Consider the following 22,717-nt stretch of genomic DNA (forward strand, 5'->3'; position numbering starts at 1 on the left):
CCATGCTCTAATGTACTTACTCTTCAAGTCTTCTCTTTCCTCCCTTTTCCATCTTCTAAAATAAAGCACATCTTTCACTGCAGTTTCTCTTTCTTTCTGAGTCTTCCTGACTGCTTTGTTTTTATTACCAAAAGAATATCTGTTCTTATATACATTGGTGTTGATGATATGAAAATGAACATTCATTTTTAAAAGAACAACTATTTATACACAAATTCTAATCGTAAAGTGTTGTAATTATTGTACTAAAATGTTGCTTCGATGTAAGCATTTATTAATACATGCTAAGCTCTCATTACTGATTTTCATAAAAAAATGATAAAATATTATGTATGAAATGAATCATTAGCATGCACCATTAAGTCCTCTATTTTCATTTAATTGAATTTGTCAGTAGTACCCTCTTTAACTGAAAGCCAGTCATAACCACAAAATTAAATAATAATTAAAGAAACATATATTCAAAGAGTTGCTGGTAGCTAAGGTGCTATTTAATGAAAACATAGCAATTTAATGTAAATTGGGATCCATGTTGGTGCCATGCAGAAAATTATACATTCTAGGCTTCATATATGTCTGGGTTTTGCAAAGATATTCACATTTGCTAATACCAATTCATATAAGCTGCTCTATAAATACATAAAATGACTTCTGTAAGCAGATTAAAAAATGTACATATGTATATTCCCAAAGATATATTATATGTGAGATACTAAACTTTTGTTAGTTCAAGCAGTATAATTTTCATATATATTATACATAATACATTGTTTTTATTTCTATGCAGCTTTATCACTATCAGTGAAATTGCTGAAATTCTTCTATACTAGCGTATCATATATACTGGAATCTTATCACTGGAGCTTTTAATGTCCATCTCAAATATGAACAATCTGGAGTACTGGCTTAGGGAGAGAACATCACAGAGAAAATCTATGTATGTGGTTGCTAAGTGTCAACACCAATTTGATAGGACATAATCAAATGCACACCAAAACATACTCATACACTATTGTTCTCCAGATAATAGTTTACTTTCCTGTTTTCTCCCAACCATTAAACCCCCAAACTTTTCCTCAACTCAATATATGAAGGTCTTCATTCTGTTCTTATCTCCTTATCTGGCTGATTTTCTATAAGGTCAGCAGGCACAATTGGGTCTGCAGATAGACTTGGACATATAGTTTTCCAAGGATTATGGAGAACAGATGAGAATTGATTAAGACCAAAAGACCTCCCATTGAGCAAACACATTTATCATATTAGCTAGGTCTGAGCACAGCTTCTTAAGGACAAGATTCTCTTCAATCAGGATATGGCACCAAAAGAGCTTCATGAAGGGACATTCTTCCTAAGAACAATCCTTAAGATTTAAGTGAAATCTACAAAGCCAGGAAGGAGAGATGATTATAAATTGAAAGGCAATTGAAATCACACAAAACTCAGGCTAGTTTGTATCTAAAATGATACATCCACTTTTTTCAGATATTATATTATGTTTTATATATTATATATTATTATATATTCAATGCATGGAAATGTGCATTGATAACATGTCTATGTACAAACATACTCTGTACACACATAAAAGTACACATAACCAATTGTGACATAAGACTGCTTCATTAGAACCCATTAGTAAGATCCTTTACTGAAAAATAATGCTGACCTTATTTCTTCAGTTTATGAAATATGGGGAATATGGGAAGAGCGATATGGACATGACATTTCTACCACTTTAGATGCAACAATCCACTATAGACAACAGTGACATGTGGTGAGGATTACGGTTGGTGAGGCAAGAGCATGGCAGAGGCAAGAAGCAACGTCCCCGCCACTGTGTCCGACAAGTGTCTCACGTTTATGTCCTCCATAGACGCGAGATGCCTGTCGGACACAGCGGCGGGGACATTGCTTCTCACCACTGCAGCGTTCTGCTGCCTTGCCTCCTCCATCCCCGCCGCTGTGTCTGACAGGCGTCTCATGTTTATGGCAGACATAATCATGGAGGACGGAGGAGGCGGGGGGTGAGGCGGCAGGAGAGGAGGAGGAGGAAAGGGAGAGGGGAGCAGGACGCGGCTCCTGGTGGGGGGGAGAGGAGAAAGGGAAGGGGGGCACAGCAGGCAAAAGAAAGAAAGCGCTAGCCCGCCAGCAGAGACAGGCAAAAGACCCGCTTCTGCTGGCGGGCTGCCCCTCTCTTCTCAAACAAGGCTGCCCTCCCTGCCTCTGCCCCTTCCCTCTCTTCTCAAACAAATTGAGAGAGAGTTTGTTTGAATGAAGTAAAGAAACAAACAAACACACACATACACAAATTACTCACAATAAAAAATTACTTACAAATTAAGTTACAATAATTTTGAATTTCTCCTCCCTCCCTCCGTCTGACCCACATACCTTTTCCAGCTGTGTCACAAAGGATTTCAACTCTCCTCTTGTCCGCCATGATGAAAATGTAAAAAATGTAAAAAGGCAAGAGCTGCTGCTACCAGAGCAGGAGGCAAGAGAACCACGTGCTTCCTTTGCATAAGGATTTTTTCACCTTTTAACCCTTGCTTAACTCTGCTCAAGTGACCATAAAGATAGTCTAAAGGAGGCACGTGATTATCTCGCCTCCCTCTGCAGTTAAGCACTAACCAAGGTCATCCACTGTGACTCTGGCAGCAACTACCTCTGCCTTTTTCCTTTTTTCCTTTTCATCATGACAGTGGTGAGGCCCTGCCTCCCCTGCCTCCCCTGACTGCACATCCCTGATAGACAAGTACTACTGAAGCATGTGTAATGCTATATACAGCGTATAAAAAGGATGTAAGCAGCCAAAATAGTTGCAAATCATTTGTTTGTCTTCATTCAAAGTTCCCCCTAGCTCTTCAAAATAATAAGAGCCTTAATTTCAGAATCTTGGGGTCTTGTATTTATGCCAATTTATCAAGGAGATCTTCTAGCCTCTGTAGTTTGAGTTTCACCAACATCAAAAATTCTAATGTCTTTTACACAGTAGGAAGATAATTATCATAAGAAGCAGTCATCCTTTGCTTCCAAAAGTGGTAAAGTTCTCTCTAGTTCTTCATGCATAGATTATTTAAAAAGTCTTCAATAGTTGAGCTATTATAAGACAGTTCTACAAAGGTATTGTCTTATTTCAAATACTATCAGTAGATTTCAATTGTAATTTCTTTCTAATAGAAAGACTACTGTCGTTGACTTTTCTTTCATAAACACAGCAGATGTCTTGGATTCTTTTAGGTGTTTTATTTACTACAGTATCTGGAATATTTTTCCTCTCTTACTCATTCCTAGTGTTGAACAAGGGCAGATATAATAGTGCCCTTTTGCTACAGATCTTCAGAACTTCAAGAAGCCAGATGAAATAAAAAAGGTTTAATGTTGTCAGACAAAACTGCTTCTTACACAACCAGCAGAGGGAGGCATGGTGTAAGGAAATATATTTAAAATCTCATTGCAATATTTTGTTAAAAAGCCAAGAAAGTCTAAACCCACCCATCCATGGTATGAAATGTAATATATTTGTATTAAGGTTAACATTTTGGTTCTCTGTATTATATCAGTTAAGGGACCCTTGTATCCTGTTGCAAGACAGCTGTAGCATAAAGCTTATATTATTTGTGTCACTTTTCCCAGCTGTGAACATAAAACTTCAGTCAACATTAATTTCAAAGAAAGTTAAAACACCATAAAAGCATACCATTTCATTTAAGTGACATTCAAGCTTGTTATAATACAGAAAATTCTGAATTTCAAAATCTCAGAAAATAATATATTGGGGTGACATAATGGAGTAGTTGGCATAAGGAAGTAACGAAGGAAAGTCACCACTGAAATCCAAGAGTCAAAATTAGTTTATACTTTCTCTATCTCAGCATGATTTTTTTTTAATAGAAAACTTACTAATTTTCCTTACATAAGAATTTGGCATGCAATTCACACCTACAGCTTGCATTCAGATCAGTGGGGATTCTCATTGAAAATAACCCAGTAGCTGTTTTTTAAAAAAATATTTGGCTGTTCTTAGACAAAAGGATCAAAAACATTATTCTAAGTGGTTAAATGGAATAGTTTAGAGTCTACAATAATATTACTTAATGCTGATGAAAAAATGTGTTTGTTGTAAAGCTTTATTCTAATATATATGGCAGGAAACTGCAGAGCTTTATACAATGATTGTACAGCACCTGAGGACCAGAACACCGCTAAAAATTTTCAATATGCACAGTAAGAAAAAAATAGTATGAATCTTACATACATTATATGTATTTAAAGAAAGATTTGGATTGATAGAAACCTTCACAAAGTACATAGTTCTAGGTTATGGGTTAGTTTCTACTGGAACATACTATTAGAAATAGGGCTGTATAGTTTGGCTATTCTCCTGTTTCAGCCTATTCCCAACTTTGTTTAGGTCTACCTTATTTTTGTAGGTCTACTTCATTGATTCAAATCTGAAAACAGACTTGATTTGGAGATTCAGTTGAAACATGTTTGAATCTGGTGTCTGAGTCAAAACTTTGTAGTAGCCTCATTAAGAAAAGATGTCTTACAAAAAGCATGTGCAAGCTTGTAAAAATGCACGAAAATTAACCTAATGAAAAGAACACAAAAAAACAGTGTAATCAGTCTTAGAGAGTGATCCATTCTTTAAGATGCTTGAATAAAATAATTTGGTAAATTTAACTAGTCTCAGAGCTGTATTTGAAGACCTCCTTGATAGTTGTTTTCAGATTTTGATAATTTTCTCAGAAAAAGCAATAAAGCCACCTCCTACTATATTGCTATTGGGGCAATAGGCAAAACAATAAAATAAAATAAAAGTTCAAAACTATGCTCTAAAACAGGTGTCGAACCTTGGCAGCTTTAAGACTTGTGGATTTCAACACCCACAATTCCCAGATAGCATGCTGGGCTGGGGAATTTGGTAGTTGAAGTCCACAGGTCTTAAAGTTGACAAGATTTAGACACTCCTGATCTACAAGATAGTTTAATATAAAGGATGTGAAATGCTCTTGGATTTGGATTGTTTTCAAAAATACTTTGGATGTTTTTTAAGGTACTTGCACCTGTGTGTGTGTGTGTTACTTTTTTTGTTGGGTTTATTCAAATATGATGAAAATAAGACAGTTCATATTTTCATGAAGGGTTTTTTTTCCCCCAAATTTCCAAACTGAAGCGAATATGAATAAATGTTATGCCTGGAAAATAAAAAAATAAATAAAACCTTTATTTTGTTTTATTTTTTGTTTTATTTTTAATTCCATTTTGGATTTAGACCATGAACTTCTGGCTTCAACTCAGCAGATACCATAAACATTTACTGAATGGAGTAATTAGATTCTTAGAGGACAAAATAAAGGGAACCATCCATGTATTGTTCATGTAAAGGGAAACAGAGTTGGTGGAAAACATGCTATTTGGAAAACAACATTTTAAAAACTGGAAAATAAATGTTGGGTTCATTGCAAGAAAGACAGTCTGCCTTCATTGTAACCAGCAGCATAATAAGGTATTCATTGGTTAGTCTTGTAATCTTATCAATAATATAAAATAAAAATAAATAATCTGAATCCAGAATAAAACACCGTGATATATTTGTGGTAATACAAGAAGTCAGCAATTGGATGAGTGAATCTCCTTGCAGGATACCACAATTTATGTATGGGCCCTAACTGTCTTAATTAAAAAATTAGCAGTTCTGCTTACAATGTATACATTAGAGGAAATTAAATAATCTATAATTCATTCCTAGTGGGCTGTTCTTTCCAATAGTTATGTTAGGTATCTAAGCATAAAGGGTCATATAATTAATAGTCAAAATAAACATGAGCAAAACTTTCAATATATGGGGTATCGCATAGGTAAAGACCTTTCATGGTATAGCAACTGGTGGATACATCCATATTTTATCATTGAATCCAATAACTCAAATCTTGCTCTAGAGTAGTCCCTTCTTAAAAATTGTGACAAACTCATTAACAAGTTTTTTTTTTTCAGATTGTAAAGTAGTTTTATTCCTATCCTACCAATTAAAGATTTGTTTTTAGGCAGTAACTCCATGTTGGTTTCAGCACTGATAAACAAAAAGACAGCAACAGAGGGGAGGAAATAACAATGGAAAAATCAGAGTTTCTCTTTTTCACTTTCACTTTCCTTATTTAAATTGGGGGGGGGGTGTCAGGATATTCATTTGTGGTTCAGCCAAATGGGTTTTAACCTGTGATGAGATTCAAATAATTTAACAACTGGTTCTCTGCCCTAATGACCAGCGGGGTAGGTGGGGCTTGGAAGTCATGTGACTGCATGGGCGTGGCCAACTCAACATCACTCAGGTTGATGAGCCCTTCCTCTTAGCTTCTTGTTTCTTAGGCTAGAAACAACACCAGAATGTTTCCTTCCTGCTTCCTTACAGGATTATCCCTGTAAAGTGGGAAAAAACCAAAATGAGATTTTGTCCAACAACGAGTGTTCTTAACTGCTTAGAAAGTTAACAACCGGTTCTCCTGAACAGGTACAAACTGGCTGTATCCCACCACTTGTTTTAACTTCTAATCTCAACCTTCTCCCCTCAAAAATCTAAGAATGCAATTGTTTTCCCCAACAATGATTCGAATAAAAGTTCTTATTTTCTATTTTCAGCTGATGGGTCCCATATATTGTACTGGGCTATTTTTCAGCTTTGAGCAATATTTCTTGGTCAAATCCTGCTAGAGAAGCCCTTCTGATGCCATGCAGAACGACCTTATGATTCCTCTTTACCAAGGTTTCCTTACCTAATTAATTTACTATGGTGTTATTATTTTTCTTGTGTATCCCAGATAAATCCATGATCCTAAAAGCCATGCCATTTACTAAATTTATGCACATGAATACAACATAAAGTAATCAAATGCTGTCATATATTCTGTTTGTTCAATTACGTTGATACCCTCTATACAAAAAATAGTAATGCATTTCAACAAAGTACAATGTCAGAGGCAGAGCCAGTTTGCAGCTTCATAATTTATGAAAGTTTTAACAGTGATCTTTAATGTCATAACAGTGTGACAATGTGAACATTTGTGTTTGCATAATGTCCACATATAATATAAATACTGAATATTAATATAAAATGAAAGTTGTATTTCTTTTTTAAAGCATGACTTCAGGAAAAGTTACACTGTATGTATAGTTTATACATATTAACTTACTATATGAACTGCTATGGATATGTTTCCATAATGGATTCTTTTCCATGTTTTCCATGTTAACCCATGTTTTCCACGTTGTTCTTGAAATAATACAAAATACATAATTTTGTTTTGTATATTTCCTTTAATACCATGAGTAAGTGTATAAGGGTGTTAGGATGTTCTTTGGTTGGAAAGGCTCTTTTCTATGAGTGCTATTTAAAAAAAAGATTTAACAATATACTTATTGCAACCTGTACTTTGACCTTCAGTAATCTTGTGCCAAAACATTCTAATGTGTCTTTTTGTTCATTGGGTCAGATTAAAGCTTCATCTACAGATGACAGTCCACTTCTAAAAATTGGTAGAATTCTTCCATGTTATTTCTTATTGGTAAGATCCATGGCTACTGAAACTGGACTATATAGCTCTGTAGACATGTTCCCTATTTTATTCCTGGCAGCTGATAAATCATTTTTAGAATGTAGGACCAGTAGTTACTTCCAAGCAGAACTGCTGGGAAATGAAATGAATATGGTAAGGGGGTTCCATTTCTCCAGTTGATTTTTTGTTCCATGAGCAATAAGAAACGAACAAACTATGGGGAACAGGATTTGATGACAACTCTCCAGTGGCTTCAGGAAGGCCTCAAAAGGATGCATCTAAAGATCCCTCAGTGCTTCCAATATGTCATCAAATGCACCAGACAATTATTACAAACAGCTTTTTGTTATCTGCTTCCACACAGTCAGTGTGTTGCTGACAAGGCATTTAGAAATATCAAAGGACTGTTGAGAGCTAAATGCAACAGATAGGATTGCTCTGTTAGCTGATGAAGCTTTTTCTGGCATTGGAGCTTCTGCTAGAAGTGTGCCAGTGGTGGGTTTCAAAAATTTTTGGAACCTCTTCTGTAGATGTGGCCTGCTTTCTGGGTCCACTGGTGGAACCCCTTCTAACTGGTTCGGTAGATTTGACGAACCGGTTCTACCAAATAGGTGCGAACTGGTAGGAACCCACCTCTGAAATGTGCTATGCCAAATACCAATATGGGAATTTGCTGTTTTGAAGGGGCAAGTCTTAAAAGTCCAATTTTAAGCAGTCTTTTGATTTTACTTAGCACATGCTAGTTGTGTTCACTTAGCTAGCATATACTTACTTGTAGGGCGGCACTGATCCTGAAACAAGAGGTTTGTTTGTTTCTTAGTTTTGGGCTGTTGATGTGCAACAGCTCTAACTCTAATTTAGAAATGTTTGAAATAACTTCACAAATAAAAATACCCTGTTATGATAGAGACTGATTTGTAAGAAGTACATTAAAAGAAGGCACCATCACTTTTGTCAGTCTCTGGATTCAAAATTTGCAACTGACTGCTTTAAAAAACCAAATTGTTGTAAGTTGGGGAAAGTTCATGCCAAATAAAATATAGGCGGGGGACTAATAGCAACAGTTTCAGCAAGGGGGCTTGGCGACTCATACATCTTAATGGTGCAGGTGTACCAGAGGTGGGTTCCTCCCGGTTCGGCCCGGATTGAGCAAACCGATAGTAGCAGAGGCAGGAGGCACCGTCCATCCACCCGGACCCTTCTGCACATGCACAGAAGCAGTGAGCCTGCATGCGAATGCACCCGAACTGGTAGTAAAAAAATTGGCAACCCACTACTGATGTGTACATGAATTCTTCTTTTTTTGGGGGGGGGTCCAACTTCATTCTTAACATTCCTACCTAGGGAGCCACTCTGTGATCCTTATTATTTCTATCCTACTTGACCTATGATGGGGGAGGGGCAAAGATTTAAAAGATCAATTCCTGGGGACAGTGACTAAGAAAGCAAAGGGTTTTTTTTTGGGGGGGGGGGATTTCCATGCATTTTATCTTGTTCAACACCCTGCCACATACTACTTACAGGTGAAGTTTACTTTCACTTTGGTTGGCAGAAAGTGAAAAGAGATGATCTGAGTACCCTGTAGAGATTAAAATCATATGATCTGCCCATGGTAAGTTCTAAAAGCAGAGATCATTATTCAGACATCCTTGGATTCACACTTGGGAATTCTGCCCAGCTTCAGCTATGACTCGTACCCTCTGAATGCTTCTTTTTTATTGCTTCCCTCCCTGCTTTATTCATGCTTTTAATTGTCCAGTTTAAAAACTGTAATTCAGACTGAAAAGGCTGCTTTATAGCTTATCTGAATGTCAAAATTCTCTCCCTTGGGAGCTGTCCTTTCAGCTGAATGCAGTACTTTTTGGTCTTAGTCAGTATTTATTTAACATGCACAGGAAAGTGTCCTCTATCTGAATGGGTTGGGGAATATTAAAAAAAATTCAGATAATTAGAAGTTGAAATGAAAGACACTGCTGGGGAGGTATAGGAAGGACACGGGACATTGGGATATAGATTTTCTTCAATGCCAATCATTTATTCTTTTTATGTTGCATTGGCTAAGTTTCATGAAGTCAGATATTTCAGTCAGATCGCAGAGCCAGTGATATAACTTGCTCATTATAATTTCATTCAAACGGTTAAAAGTAGTATCAGAAAAAAAGTAGCTGTGGTTTTAATATATACATGACTACAATGTTCATTAGCAGTAATAATTTTCTCTTTGATTTTATACTCATATCATTGCATCCTTTGGCAAATGTTCTGAAATGGTTACACTTTTCACTTGGGACGAAAGAATAAAAAAATTATAAAAACAAACGGAAGGAACCAAGAAACAAAAGCAAATGAGAATTATTTTCAGAACTGCCATTCTGAGCTTCAGCTTTGATTTGCTAGATGCCAGCCTGCCATAGACTATAGGCGGGGGGGGGGAGCTGCTGGGAAGGGGAAAACTGAAACTACTTGTTGTGCCTCCTCAGGACATTGGTTCATCGTCCTAAGGCCAGACACTTGGGAAGGGAATGCTACAGCTCACCATCTAGCCTGCTGATGTGTGAATGTTACCAAAACAATTCCTTTGAATGTAACTGGACAATAGGGAGATAACAGAAGGGAGGAATGTGAAAGGGAAAGTTAACTAGAGAAACTTCACATGCAAAATTTTAGTTCTGGCTTTGCTGTACTGTAACCACATGTCTTTTAGTAAAACTATATTTTTCACACAAATGGAAAAACATTCTTTCTTAGGAGCTCAAATTGGGGCAGGTGTGACAATTATATATTAAAAATATCAGTTTTTAATAAAAGCATTAATGCTAAACCATAAAATTGATATTAGCCATAGGAAAGACAAAACACATATCATTGATTCCAAAGTATAAATTCAGAGCAACTCAGTCTTTCCATTGAAAATAAATAATAACCACTTTTTGCTGCTATGCTCTATACTTCAAAAATGCATAGTTCTTCCTCTAATGATAAATTCCATTAATCAAAATCACATTCATATTTTTCAACTGCATTATTCTTTCTAAAATCATATTAACAATTATGTAGATATTAAACCAAAAACAGAATCATATATCAATATATCAGTCCATATATGTGAAAGTGTCCTCTCTGCATGATACTGGTTGGAAACAACTTGCCAATTACATTTACATTTATGAAGCTGATATTCTAAAACATTACCTGATGTGTCCAATAAACATTAAAAAATCTTTTGCTGAATGAGTTTCATCTTACGTTCTTGAGAAATGTACCTGATTAAGACCAAGCCATTAATTTGTTATTAATATTTATCCTGTCCAGTTGTGTCCAATACGAGGGGGTATTGCTCATCTTCATTTCATAGCTGTATTGTCTGAAGACATTTCTGTGGTCATCTAGATAGCACATACATCGATGTGCCTGGAATGCTGCTACCTTCCCACCAAAGTGATACCTATTTATCTATTTGCATTTTCATGCTTTAAAACTGCTAAGCGGGTAGTAGCTGGGGCAAATAATGAGAGCTCACCCTGTTGCATGGCACTCAGGTCTTGACCCTGAGCTGTCAGCTTTCCAGCTGACATGTTCAACATCTTTAATCACTGAGCCAACACACCCCAATTTGTTACAGGTATTCTAACTTTTTGTTATAAAATCTATCAAATAACTGATATTCATCCAACATCAAATTAACATAATCTAGGACTTAATCCCACTCATGTTAGCATTCACTGGAATGTTTAATTAATATTAACCTGAGATTTACCCACACACACACACACACACATTTCCACAAAGTAAGAAAACTTCCTTGGAATATCTATTTCCAAATATTTAAAAAAATCAAGTAACAAGTAATACCAATTATTGTACATTATCAAAAAACACTAGAGGCTGTAAGAAAAATAGATTAACTGCAAATAATTGAATAACTTTCCAGTACACAATAAAGTTTGTGTTCACCTGTTTGTCTTCTTTAGCCATGGACACTGCTTGGATGACTTTGGGCCAGTCACTCTTTGTCAGTCTGGGAAGGCAATATTTTCTAACCTATATTGGGTCAGCATGGTAATTATGGTCCATAATTTTCAATGAAAAAACCTTCATACTCCAATTGATTAAGACTGGAAACATCATCATCATCATTTTTATCATCAGCAGCAGCAGCCATGGTGGCACAGTGGTTAGAATGCAGAATGCTGATTCTGCTGACTGCCGACTGCCGACTGCCGACAGTTTGGCAGTTTAAGTCTCACCAGCTTAAGGTTGACTCAAGCTTCCATCCTTCCGAGGTCAGTAAAATGAGGAGCCAGCTTGTTGGGGGCAATATGCTGACCCTGTAAACCACTTAGAGATGGCTGTAAAGCATGATAAAGAAGTATCTAGTCTACTGCTATATAAGTCTAAGTGCTATTGCTATCATCATCTGTTATACATATAGATATTAGCCATGCATAAACACTAAAGAAGACTCTTGCATCATAGCACTTAAGCTTGAAATTCCAACTGCAGCAATATATACTTAAAACCAGATTGTGTTGTAGCTATTTTTTAAAAAAAAATCACATATAGGAAAGTTATATTTCCATTGTATTAGTAAACCATAGGCGAATTCTTCTTTCCTTCCTCAATGTAACAATTTTATTTTAGAATAATGGTGATTTATTTCCAATTTAGTGATTGATGAATTTGTTATAAACTGTAGAGTCATCTTAGCGAGTGGTGTAGCATAGAAGTCTAATAATAAATAAAAAATAAAAACTCTTAATCACCACATAGATTTACTTCATATCAATCTATCACTAACTTGGTCTTTCAGGCTTTCCAATGTATCACTACTCTACCCGAGTCCATCCACCTTACCGTTAGTCATTCTGTTATCTTTCTTTCCACTTTCCCCAGCATTAGAGCTTTCTTCAGAGAACTAGGTCCCTATATTATGTGTCCAAAGTAGCATAATTGGAATCTGGTTATTTGTGCCTTGAGTGAGAAACTCTCTAGGAAGTTTGAGAAAAATCTCTTATTTTAAATCTGATTAGGTATTGATTTTTCCCCTTCAAAGTAGGAGAGGAATTGCTTAGGAAAATTCTGCAAAGCAGACAGAGAATTTCAAGTTTGACTTGTCCCATGAAGCATACATTTTCCATGCTTCACCTATGTACCATATTTTTGGGAGTATAAGATGCTCTGAAGTATAAGACTTTTGGGGAGGAAAACAAGGGAAATATCTGCCTCACAGCAATTTGCCTCCTTGCAACAAACAGCAAACAGTACAGACAATATACACTGTTTGTAGTAGTATATTTCAGACTATACTTGCACAGATGCTGCTAAAATTGATGTGCTTTCTGGAAATATAGTTATTCTCTGCTATTTAAAAGAAGATACAATAGCACTGGGCCTCTTCAGATCAAGCATTATTTCAAAAAGCTTCTTTTTGTTAAGTTGTCTAGAACAATAATAAAGCAGTCTTTAAAAAATAAGTCTAATAATTTGAACATTCTATAGGCATTTATAATAATAAATATTATTATAATAATAATTATTAAGTTAACCTCCTTTTCAAACACCAAACAGCCTGATTAGCACAAGAACTTTTTTTTGTCTCTGCCTCCCAGCAATTTGCCTCATGTAGAAAACAGCAAGTTTCACTTTCAATTTCAGCAGGGGCCTTCAGATCATCAGCCATTTCAGGCTGCAGGGATTGCTATAGCCTATTGTAGCCTTTGCAAGCCCCATTTTCCCCATTTGCTGCAAGGAGATAAATTGCTGGGAGGCAGAGGCCAAAGGGTTGGGGCTGGTGGGTGGGTGGGTGTATAAAGGTGTGTCTTATACTCTGAAAAATACGGATAGCATGAGTACTGTGATCACAATCAATGTTCTATAAATCAAGAAAAATCTTAGCTGAGCATACTTTGAAGGGTTTGTTGCTGTATATTCAAGGTGAACTTTAGCAGTATTCACAATTTTGTTTCATTTTCAATTATAGTGGTTTAAGAAAAGCTGTCAATCTAAAAAAAAATGTTAATAACAATTTAAGTGATATTAAGGCTCACTATATCAAGAACAAGCATACTTGCCAAGCTTCAGTGCTTATGGAGTATTTAAAAGATTCAGAATGCATTTAAAAATCCAGAAGCCTGCATTACTGGGAGCAGCAGAAGAGCAGCAGCGGGCACCACTGCCACCCCTGGTGCCCAGCATCATCCTCAGGAGCATCAAATTGCGGCCGTTTGCATGTCCCTCCCGAGTTTCTGTCGGGAGATGAAATGGCAGGCAGCCCAATGGCAGATCCTCTGGGTGAAAGGCGAGTGAGTGAAGGGTGCAGTGACGGCAGAGGCTGGCCGTCCCCGAAGCCAGCTCTCGAGGAAGGAGACAGAGATGAGGCCCGGGGCTCACTTCCCTTCATCCTTCCTCCAAGAGCTGCAGGTGGCAGGGAAAACGAGGCTTCTTTGCCAGCTTCCCAGCTGGCAAAACAGAAATTTTCGCCAACTGGAATGTGTGTGTGAGAGAGAGAGAGAGTGGGGGTGAGAGAAAGAGAGAGGGGGGAGGGAGGGGGAGAGAGAGAGAAAAGAGAGAAAGAGAGAGAAAGAAAGAAAGAAAGAAAGAGAAAGAAGGAAAGAGAAAGTAAGTGGGGGAGACAGATAAGAAAGAAAGAAGGAACAAAGGCAGGAAGGAAGGAGGGGAAAAGAGAAAAGAAAGAGAGAGAGAGACAAGAAAGAAAGAATGGACAGAAGGAAGAAAAAGAAAGGAAAGAAAGAAAGAGGGAAAGAGATATAAGAAGGAAGGAAGGAAGGAAGGAAGGAAGGAAGGAAGGAAGGAAGGAAGGAAGAAAGAAAGAAAGAAAGAAAGAAAGAAAGAAAGAAAGAAAGAAAGAAAGAAAGAAAGAAAGAAAAAGAAAGAGAACTTATGATCACAATTGAGCCCAAAATTTTGGTTGCTAAGCAAGAGCATTGTTAAATGAGTTTCACCACGATTTACAAGTTGACACTCCCACCCGGTCACATATCTGCCAAGCCATGCCCACAAAATAGGCCACACATACAGAATAGGTTCTAAAAATTTTTGAAACCCACCACTGTTATATGTGTATGTTTGTGAGGGAGAGAAAAAATAATTAAGGTCATTGATCTAAAGATGAAAATTTTTAGATAAAAGACAAAAGTATTTATTATCCATTTTGGGTTTCTTACAAGAACATCTTTTTGTGTAATTTTGTGATATCTTAATGATATCTGTTGCAGTTTTGTGCTTTGTGGTAATACTTTACTGAGATTACTTCTTTCAATATCTACACAGGAATTATCATCTACTAAGAACAGTGAAGTAGTTACTAAATTTTACTGAGTTTACTAAGTTAAAAGTTACTAAGGTTCTTGGTAAATGACTATCAGACTTGGAAAACCTGGTATCACTGGTATCACTGGATCATGTTCAACAATTTTGTTGAACTAACAATAACTAAAAAGGCTTTTAAATTGGATTTTGAATAAATGTGCAATTAATTGTTACAGTTTTGAATTTTACTGTTACTTCCTTCCATCATGCAAACCGCCCAGTCACATGACCCCCCCAGCCACGCCCACCAAGCCACGCCCACAGAACCGGTAATAAAATATTTGAATTCCACCACCGTGGTGGGGGTGGGGCACTGAGGATCACTTTGTAGCACCAAGGGGGCGGTGGAGTGAAAAAGTTTGGGAACCACTGTTCTATACTGTAGAGTCACATTATGTCTACCAAATGATATGATTTTTAGATTTATCTGAGAGAAAATACTCTAAAGTACTGGCAACAGATCTTGGGAAACAGAGAAGGCAGTAAGATATGGAAGGAAAGGGGTTTTTTTCAGTCCAAGGAAGAGTAAGACAGGAGAAGTAACTCAACCTTAATGACTCTAGGTATAAAGTGGTTGACAACTGCCATGTAAGATAAGTGACAGAAAAGCAAAAATGGCATTTAGTCAGGGCTTGGTTCAATAACCAGGCTGTTCCCTCAGGACTACAAATAATGATGCTAATGCCTGGATATATGAAATAAGGAGTTGTCTGAAAGCAGATAGTAGAGAAAAAAAGAGGAAAGAGACGATTAGCCTGATCTTCAGCAATTAGATCTGTTGAGATGCTACTTAGCCTCCCCATTAATTAACATAGTGGTTGGGATGATTCCTACTGCATGTATCTACTAGGTTCTGAATGCAAATCAAAATATGTTTCACTAGGCTGGGTCTTCTTCTGCAGACTTATTCTCTTTATGAATATGTCCTGAGGTGAGAAGAAAGAGCAATGTATTTGATTTTATATGTCTGGTTAGGAAACTGTTCTGAAAGGTTTGCAGCCCCAAGGAGCTAAGTCTCCCACAAATGGTTGCACACAACACAAATGAACTTTTATCCTGACAAAGGGATGTTTAATTTGAGCATTCAAACTCTATGCCCATTCAAATGATGTCATGATTCTATGATGCCTTTGCATTTTAACCTATGCATTGGCAGTCTGCTGTGTGGTGGACAATAGTCCAAAGGAAGATTCAACAAAGCTTCTGAACAAAGAATAGGCACTATCGTCTTCTGCATATCATCAAACAGTTTTGGACCACTCAGTAATGGAAAGAAAAAGAAGAAGAAAAAAAGAAGAAACAGCTACTTTCCTGGAGTGTCATCTAGGGATTGGCAGTAGCGGGGCCTTTAATGCCCCCATTTCTGGATTTGAATATAACACGTAAGAGCAATAATGACATTGTGCTAGGGAAAAAATGTACACGTTTCACTCCAGTACAAGCGGCCTATTACTGTCACATGACACTATGATTAGAGACTATTAGCAGAGCTTTCAGAAATACTGTTTGTGCAAGAACAAATGCTTGTTTTCTTGGATAAGTATGGCCACAAGACAGGACTGCTTCTGCTGCTAGGGGCAGGATATTACGTGCACCCACTATAAAGGGAATATAGATTTTCTCTGTTAGCCTATTTGATGTAATGCTACCAGAAGCATAAGGTTACATAAAATAAATTGATAATGGGTACCTTTAACAGCCAGGATAAACCTTTCTTTCATCCAGGGTTACAAAACCTTCAAATTTTTGCAACATACAAGTGGCCTTGGAGATGGAAGGAAAAGCATCTTAATAAAAGACATAAGTGTAGGTGTAGAAATCCTACTATTGGGTTGAATTTACTGGCATGCATCCAGCTCACCACATGAACTTCTAATCTGTCTATATCAGTGCAGAATTTAGCACTGGTTTTTGGCCCTCTGCCAAAAATGTTGTGTATTTAGCTGGTAAAAATTGACTAAAGTTAAATGAAAGGAAAACACACACATAGATAGATAGATAGATAGATAGATAGATAGATAGATAGATAGATAGATAGATAGATATAGATATAGATATAGATATAGATATAGATATAGATATAGATATAGATATAGATATAGATATAGATATAGATATAGATATAGATATAGATATAGATATAGATATAGATATAGATATACAGACAGACAGACAGAGATAGAGATAGGTATAGATATAGAGATAGAGATAGAGAGAGATAGAGAGAGATAGAGAGAGATAGAGATAGAGATAGAGATAGAGATAGAGATAGAGATAGAGATAGAGATAGAGAGATAGAAATAGAAATAGAAATAGAAATAGAAATAGAAATAGAAATAGAAATAGAAATAGAAATAGAAATAGAAATAGATAAATATCCTGTACACCAAAAGAAGGGGGAGATGAAATGATATGGATACAGACAAACCTATCACATTGGTTCTTAGTAAGAACTGAGGGGTAGCTATGATTTGCTCTGAGAGTTATTTTTTTAATATACTTTTTTTCCATTTTCATAACATACAATCACATGTATATTACATAGCTAGTATCCTATTGTATTAAGTAGTAATTACATCAGTTCCTCTTGTCATCAACGCCCAAAAAGATAAAAACCCATTATTAGCTCTTCTGCTCTCCATACACCTCTTTCTTCTACCTCTCTCCTACCTCCTTTCTTCCCTCCATCATCCTTTCCCACTCTACTTCTCTGAGAGTTATTTTAAATATGAACCAATCACACTTTTTTCTTCAACCACTCTTTTCTTTGCCTATTTTTTTTTCTTCCTTTCCCTTTACCCTTTTTATCATGCAGGCCATGGTGGGAAGGAACAGCTAAAATGGTGGATATGATCAATAATCCTATCCTTTTGTAGATCAATGTAACATTAATGGACAAATAAAGGGGTGAGTTTTAGATCATATTCAACCATCTTGGCTTCTGTGTCTTCCTCTGTATGCAATCACTTCCACCAACTTCGTTTTTCACACAGATTCATCTCATTTACACACTTCTTTCCAATATCCAATACCTTCACACTTCATACTATTTTTATATATCTATTTCATTCTAATATACAATATATTATTCAAACTGCTAGGCACAGCCCTTTCTCCCTATCTAAGGAGCAAAGTAAGTTCAGGTGTCACAAGGCTCTTCCCCTAGTACACTCTGTTGATTTGAAGGAATCCAAAGAGTGGTAAGAATTATAGAATGATTTGTTTAAAAAAAAATATAGGACTTTGGCAGATTGTTCAGCTGACTCAGTCACTCTGCTGAGCTAAGGAATGGGGAGAGAACTCTCCACCTCCTTACACTGCCCATCTAATATAGGGATCCAGGCAAGGGAAGCAGGGATGATAACCTCTAGCCATGTTAGTAGTTCTATATTAGTAACATATAATTAATAAACTGGTGATGACTAGGATCTAATAAGCATCAAACAAGAAAGGAATACAAATAAACTGAATCCAAAATCACCAGTCTGATTGCCAGATAAAAATAATACTCCCTTCTCCTTCCCACCCAGCTTGTTATCATAGTACCCAACTGTGCAAAAATTGGAAGAAAATCAATGGATGAGAGATGTGGGATCAAAGAGCAAGGCATAGATGTGCTATAGTTGTATCCAAAGCACAGTTACTTATTCAAGCATGCCTTGACTCTGTCTCCAATTGCCATTTTCTGTTCCAGTTCTGAACTTCTGTTAAATCCACTGTTACATTGAATACTGTATAATAATAAATCTTGTCTTACCCTGCAATGCTTCATAGGAAGGTAGGGCTTTGCACTAGGAAATCAGTCTGTGTCTTTCAAGATTGCTTTAACTTTCTATCTTGAGTAGCAACTCTCGTTTTCTCTCTTTTGTGAGAGCTTATTTAACCTTGCAGAAGAAAATGGGTCTGAAAGCAATGCAGGGACAGCCTGCAGCAGAGCAGCCTTAGTGGCTAATGTCAAAGCACATCTGTAGAGGGGAATCATTTTGTATAGCAACTCTTGTTTCCTGTCTGTGCAAAGAAACTTGACAGCCTAGGGATATAAAGAAATAAAATTAGGAGCACATGACATTGCTCTTATTAGCTCTAATCTTTCAATCATGACCAGCTGTCTTTGGCAAATGCATGGCACTTCCCTATTTCCCCCTTTTTTTGTTGGGTGGGGGAGATGGAGAAGGACATACACTGGGTTAGGAAGATATAATCAAAGCCGAAACAATGCTATTTTGCTACTGTATGGATTTTCTCTTCATTTGTTTAATCCTTCCCTTACTTACTGGGACCTTGCACTCAAAGCTGATCGTAGCTTGAAATCCAGCCACCAGCTTTTTTTATTTTTTATTTAATGAAAAGGCTCTAATGAATGCTGGTAAATGGTGGGAATGTGTGACCAGCTGCATCAAGGCAGGTAATACAGCTTGGATTTAATTGGGAGCAGGTATGGGAAGGCTGTATTACTTTAATTGGTGTGGGGGGGGTGTCTAAATGGAAAGGACAAAGTATAATGGATAAATTGTGTAGTACAATAGCACTTAAGCTGGGATTGTGTGCATTCGTTAATCTGTTGAGGAATGAGGCAATTCTAAACAATTTTCTCAGTGAAACCAACTCCAGAAAGCTTTGTTCCCTTTTTGTCCTCCCTTGGGAAAATGCAAGATTGAAACAGAAAATACCTTTGCGGAGGCAATCATCTGCCACGTGTGGAAAGCGGATACAGCTGTAAACGGCAAAAAAGGGAGCTTTGTAGTACAATAAAGGATGGAAAAAAGAGATAAAGTTAGGGATAAGAGAGAGGCTGTCATTGCATCCAAAGGAGGAATAAAATGATGACATTTACAGTGACAGATGAGACTGTAAAAAGAACTCAGGACAATTTAGAGAAGAGAAATTTGATATTTAAAAAGAAAGGGCTCTGATAATTAAAAGTAGTGTTACATTAAACTGTAACGCATGTCATTAGTGACAGAAGGGAACCGGTGCCTTTTGAAAAGTTAATGATTCACATAGACTTGTGCATGGAACTTTGCATTTCCAGTACATTTCAGTTATACTCCAAATACATAGAAGCAAAAAAAAAAAAAAAACCCAAACCTCATTCATTCCAACTTTCAGCCGGAAGTGAGAAAGACTGAGCAAATGTCTTCTATCATTGCTTAACTGATATTGATATGGGGAGTCTTTGATGTGTTTATATTTATGGATGTGGATATTTGCAGTATAAACATGGACTCTTAATTGGAGTGTAGGATAAAGACACATGTGAAGTTAATATAAGTTAAAAGCTGGAAGGTTTTTGGATAGATACATCAATGTTTGTGAGCTGCCCTCATAGACTTCAATAAGTCTTACAGCAAGTTAATTATGAATGAAATGTTAAGCAAGAGCTCCATGTACATTCAGACCTTTTCATTCAGAGAGATAATGGGGGAAGTGATCTATCTCCATTTACTAGGGAGACTAAGTACAGTTCGGTATTGAAAATAAACACAGAGATTAATAGGTTTTATTCCAAATGGGAAAAGTATTTGATAATAATACAATAATACAAGCCTAATAGTTTTTTTCAGCATATTGTGTTTCCTTGCATAGTCCTTTTTACCAGGCTTCAGTGGGTAAGAAACAATAGAGAGAAAAATATACATGCACTGTCATAAAAGGCAAAAAAAAATATGCATGGAAAGGACAGTGAAGTTAACATACTTAAACTTCTGAGGGGATTTTTTTTAAAAAAAAATGTTCTTTATAATCTGTTAAAATCAGTCCAAATCCATTACCTAGTCAGCCTACACCATTGACACAAAAGTTCTGAATAGTTAGCTGACTAGTCCCTATGGGATTGTTGTTGTTTTTTTCCATAAGATATAGGGTGGAGTGAGGGACGCCATCCGATGACTCACAATAGTGAATTAAGGAAGCGCTTATAACTCAGTTACAATAGTGGGGCATTTGCTCCTGTATATTTCATTACATTTGGGGAAACCAGGAGGATTGGATGTCTTTCAGAGTTCATGTAGGCCTGGCAATGGAGGAGAACAACAAAACAAAGCATAGCATGAGTGTTGAGCAAGCTTTCCCAGGATTCCCAGGTGGGTTTCATGTACTGCTTAATGCTGAAAATGAGACAGAATCGGCTTTCTCAGTGGGTTGTAAAGGCTGAATTATCTTACCCTGGCTATTGTGTGGGACTGCAAGTAAACGTACAAAGCTACAGATTTTTAAGGCTTACTTGAAGTGAAGGTCTAGTTTGTTTTCTCAAAAAAACTTTTTTAAAGGTTTTTTTAAAATGTATATATACCGGGTAGATTACCAGACAATGAAATCTAGTTTAATAAAGAAATATTAATATTATAATGTCTTGTAAAGGAAATAAGCAGTAATTTAAAAGTATTATTGCAAGGTTTCTTTGTTGGAAAATAATTCTTTATCTCATGATACATATCTTACATGAAGAAAATGAATGATTTAAAATCTTTTATGGTGAATGAATGCTGCAATCTTAATCTGAAATGTATGGTTATGCTTTGGCATAACACTATTGTTTGGAACAACTTTGGAATGGAAGATCATTGAAGTAGAAATAAGTTATTTGGATGTCTATCTATCTTTCTATCAAATATCCATATTATTTCTCTCTCTGCTAGTAACCCCAAACAGATAGTTATAATAAAAACCTGAAGGTCAATAACACTGTATAGTAAAATATATAATCAAATAACTGGGTTAAAACAATGCCTCTCCCAGTGAGGCACTACCTTGACATGGTTGTGGGGCTTCTGTTCTTGGAGGAAGATGAAAACTGTGCCAGAGGTTCAACTTTACTGGACAAATCTCATCAAAGGAATCAGACAAAGTGTGTCTCTCCCATAAAAAAATATGGTGAGATGTAAAAATCAGAAAACATACTGGCTTGGATATTGCCCGGGTTAATAAGCTCTGCACTAGATATTGGAGTTCCTGGATATTTGATAAAAATGGGCTACAGGACTCAGGACTTTTGGCTGAGCAAGCAGGACCAGCAGCTGCAGAACTACTGGAAGAAAAAGTGTTTACCCAGTGATTGAAAACAAAGAAATAATGATCTGTTATTACAGATCAAGTCCAACACAAAGAGGGTATTTGAAATGAATGCATCAGTTCTTGAAAGAACAACATCCAGGATCAGAAATTACAGAACCCGGGCTAGCAGATCAACATTGATTTGTAATACAAATAAAGTATTTACCGCATCAGAATTGGAAGAACTGAAAAAGTTTGTCCAGGGCAAAGAAAGCAAAGCTTTTCTAGAAGTAATTGCAAAAACAGAAAGTCTAGTTGCTTCTTGAAAAAAGCCTCTTTGGGTCAGACATATGAGATATATGTCTTAGGACCCATGCTCTTTATACTTTACGTAAATGACCTTTGCGATCATCTCAAAAGGAGCTGCATCCTCTTCACTGATGACGTAAAACTATTCAACACCACTGACAATGCTGTTGCCCTTCAAAATGATCTTTACTATGTTTCTGAATGGTCAAACAACTGGCAAATCCAAATCTCAAACAATAAATCCTCTGCCTTACATTTTGACAAAAAGAATCCAAACACCAAATACAAGCTAGGCAGATACGACCTTGTGGATGACCCTCACTCTGTCAAGGACCTTGGAGTACTCATATCAAATTATCTAAGTGTCAGAGCTCACTGTAACAGCATTGCCAAAAAAGCACTAATCTTGCGAAGCTTCTTCTCCAGTAACATTGTACTGCAAACCATTGCTAGACCAATTCTCAAATATATCTCGTCTGTCTGGAATCCGCACTGTATATCAGACATTAACACAATTGAGCAAGTCC

This window comes from Thamnophis elegans, chromosome 11, assembly GCF_009769535.1.
Source record: "Thamnophis elegans isolate rThaEle1 chromosome 11, rThaEle1.pri, whole genome shotgun sequence".
Taxonomy (NCBI): domain Eukaryota; kingdom Metazoa; phylum Chordata; class Lepidosauria; order Squamata; family Colubridae; genus Thamnophis; species Thamnophis elegans.